The following is a 4,161-nucleotide window of genomic DNA, read 5'->3' on the forward strand; positions in this document are numbered from 1 at the left end:
TTTCTAAATCTGTTCTGCAGATTTCTAGAATGCTGTTATCTGTGGCTCAGTGAGCTCCACGTTTCTTCTTGAAGAAAACTGTGGTTTCCTTGTAGCAAAATCCACCCCAACCACCAAAATCCCCTTCCTTTGGTGATGAAATTCCCATGAATCGCTGCCAAGAGCAACTAGCAGAGCAACTAGCTGTCCCTGTGCATACCCATAGTATAGAATTATCAAGAGGATGCATGAGGTGCTTTGTCCTGGCTTCCCTGCCAGTTAAAGAAAGGCAAATTACTGTGCAATGGCAGCAAGACACTGCTAATAGGCTCTGACAACAAAGCAGATGTGTTTTGCTTGTTCCCTGGGATCCTTTGATGCCACAGAAGCACACCCCCAGTTTCAGAGTGAAATGCTATTTTTCTGTTGCCCCATATTCTCCTCTTGCCTCTTGTGTTCAGCTGACAGCACTGTGCAGTGTCAAGTGAGGTAAATCTCCCTCTTTGCTGAGTAGGTAATGCCTTCTCGTGCAAGGATTGCACCTGATGAGTTTAAGGTATCAGCCTCTTCTGTTAACACTCTTCCTTTGTTTGTTCACTTTTCTTTTGTTTCCTTCCTTCCTTCCTTCCTTCCTTCCTTCCTTCCTTCCTTCCTTCCTGCCTTCCTTCCTTAGGCATTATGGACAGGAGATGGTGAAGATGTTGCTCAATCATCAACAATTTAAAATGCTTTTGGAACAATCTCTTTTCCCCCATGACCTGGAAGATATTCTGACAAGAACTCAGAAGAAAGTAAGTGCTTGGCAGGAGAAATGTCTCCTTTGTGCAAGTATTGCCTCTGCTAATATGAAATCAAAGATACCCAATCTGTCTTTAGCTCTATCCTGTTCTGCTGAATCATTTTGCTCCTGGGAATGAGCTGTTAATCCTCAGCCTGTTCATCTGCAGACCACAAAGGAACTGATATTATTAGGGAAAAGTGGGGTTTTGAATATTTTCAATATCGGTCACAAAGAGGAAAGGGAAAGAGGAGAAAATGGGTTTACATTTAAGCGTAAGCCCCCACCATGCTCTCCCTACTCTGCCCCCTGTAAGCAATTAAGTGAGAATTGTGCTTCTGAAGATACAAGAGTCTTTGCAAAGGACACTGGAAGTAGTAGTGCCAAGAAAATTCCCAAATTTACAAAAGATGTCCAGGTCAATCCTAGTTACTACAATGACTGTCTGTCTTTTGGGAATACTGCCCTGCTGTCCAGCCCTGTGGAGTTGGAAGAAGCTTGGTGAATTCAGCAGCATCGAGTGAAAAATCCTTTGTTTGTTTGGGGGAGGATTTTATATTTTTTTAAATCGACATTAAAGAAGGGAGCCTGCCTTTGTGCAGGCACAGGGAGAGTGAGTGTTGAACCAAATCGACTTCCAACACAAGGGGCCAACCCCCAAAAGAGTCCAATTTTTTCTGTTGATTCCTTTACAAACACTTGTTGCCTACCAGTTTGCATTATTCCCATTTATGCTCAAGACTAAGGAATTTGGGATTTTAGACTGCTGCTCAGTGTGGTAGCACCCATAACCTGCCTTGGGCTATTGAAAACAAAGAGTTGGCATCACTGAATCTCTGGTCTGTTTCCATCTGTAAGTTAGGAAATGTTTCCCTAAGCCTTGGTAGCAGTGATCCTGGTTCTAACTTGTGCTTTAAACAGGGAATTTCCTGGTTTATATTCTAAAGATTGATGAGGTTTCTCTATGTCTTTGTAGGGGATGGAAAACCAGAAGGCTGAAGGCCCATCTGTCAAGGAGCCGGTGGAGGAGAGGAACGATGGCTCAAAGAAGCCCCAGGCCACATTGTCTGCTAGCAAACGGTACTGAGCACTTTTCTTAGATGTGACAAAGCACATGGCAAGCTTTACATGTCTCTTCCTCAGGAAAAACTTTCTGGCAGAGATGACCAGTGCCACAGATTGTTTCCTTTCCCCACTCTAGATATGCTCTAGGATAAAAAATGTCTACTTCTGCATTGTGCTGAACACAACTTCTCTGGAGGGGTTTCCACAAAAATGGAGAGACAAAAAGACACCCATTGTGACCTGTGTGCCCTGGCAGCCATCTGAAGATAGATCAGATGCATCTCATCCTTGGTTTTCCTGAGTGAGCACTGGTGAGAATGTCACTTGCAGATTGTCTGCCATAACGATTAACATGAAGTCCACGTTGTTCTTCAGAGCCTCATGATTTTCCAGCTTGAAATCACATAATTAGGAAAGCTGCTCAAGATGTTTTGATCACAATTAACTGAAGGTATTGTCTGTGGCTGCAGCTCTCTCCATAGAGAGCAGCAGGCACAACTTTGCCAGGCATTGTCCTGGGGAAGGATGTTAGAAGATCAGAGAAAATAATGAGAAACAATTCTTATCTTCACTTGCTGCACCTGTTGTTGTGAACATGTGGAATGTGGTATGGAGATTTGTTTACAAAAGGGTAATTTCTTAATTGGCCACTGGTGATGGTGTTTTGGATTCAATTGACCAATCTGGTCTGTGTGTATCAGACTGTCTGTAAGGGTGATGAGTTTCAGTATAGTATAGTATAGTATAGTATAGTATAGTATAGTATAGTATAGTATAATAAAGTGATTGATCAGCCTTCTGGAATCACGGAGTCAATGCTAATTATTTCCTCGACAGGGATGCCATGCTGCGATAATTAACACCACCAGGTCCTCATTTGGTTTTATTTTCCAGGGTGAAATCTCCCTCTGATGGACACCTCCTACACTGTGCAAAAGCCCAGGTCACGTCACCTCCAGCTGTGGAAGAAACGGAGCTGCTCCAGAAGCTTTACCATCTCCTGGAAGCCAAGGGGTTTCAGACAAGGATGGAAGGAGTGGAACTCCTTCTAGACCTGTGCAAAACCAGCCCCCAGCTCATCTCCACTAACATTGCCCAAGTATGTAGGGTATCTTCACTGCTCCTTTCCTTTAGCTCCTTTCCTGAGCCTGTAGCAGCAAAGTTAATTCAGTGTGTCTTGGCACTCTGTCCGGGCTGTTTGGGACACTCTGGTCCCTCTTACCCAGAAAAAATTTAATTCAGGTCCAGGCTTCAGGACAAGTTGTTTCAGTCCCGCTGTATTTGTCTGGCGGGTGCCTATTGATGCTGTTCATCAGATGATGGCAGAATTTTCTGCTGGTGTAACTGCTGCTCTCTCCTACTCCCAGCTGGGTGAAGTGAAAGGAAACCAGCCCCTGAAAGCATGGCAATTGTTCTCTAGACCAAAAATGGGTTTGCATAGGGAAGAGAAGTATCAGGCTGGGTTGGTTTAAACCCAGTTGCTTTTTTTAAGAACACTTCTATATACTCCATCTTGTCTTACACAGGCACAGCTCTGGCTACTCATTTCCCTCCTTGTTCCTATTCCTCTTGGTAAAGACAGTGCTCTCCCTTCTTGGGGGTCTGTTTTTCTCTTTGGAAAAGGAGGAAAACAGCTAAGGACTCATCTCTGCCTTCTCCTCCCAGTAGCTGCTTTTTCCCTTTTTCCAGGAAAAGGTGCCTGATAATGAGGCGTTCAAGGGACTGAACCTGCTCTAATGAGAGCTGTACAGCACATGACATTTCAAAAGTCTACTTGTTACTTAGAGAAATGGTCCGGATCCTGGAAGAGTTGATCATAGCCCTGCACTGCTCCAGACACTGGCTCTGACACAAACAAAAGAAAACTTAGATCTCCTCCAGCCATAGTTTTGGCAAAATCATAATTGCCCTCAGTACTTGAGGCAACTGTATAGAAAACCGGGCATTGTAAACATCTGCTTCCATTCAAAGCAAAGGTACTCTTTAGCATTAATAAATTGAATTAATTTAATGATTTATAGATGGAGAGAAATACCAGAGGAACTATCCTGTCCCCAGCCAAACCTCCTAAAAACAGAAGAAAATCTTTCAACCAGCATGAGGTTGTGCCACCATTCCAGTGAGTTGCCCCCAGGAAAACAGTGAAATTGTGCAAGTGAGTGCTGACCTGACAGAAAGAATCACTTTCATCTTTGACATTGCTGACTGCTACAGCCACTCTTCAAACAAGGACATTTGAATCCAGCTTTCACGTTGCTGGTTCTCTTCACAGATTTTTGACTATTTTGTCCTGAGAATATCTGACAGCCACAAGAAAGTGAAGCAGAGGGCGCTGGACG

The sequence above is a fragment of the Melozone crissalis genome, unplaced genomic scaffold (assembly GCF_028551555.1).
Source record: "Melozone crissalis strain CALT ecotype California unplaced genomic scaffold, PUWL_Pcris_2 ptg000083l_1, whole genome shotgun sequence".
Classification (NCBI taxonomy): Eukaryota; Metazoa; Chordata; class Aves; order Passeriformes; family Passerellidae; genus Melozone; species Melozone crissalis.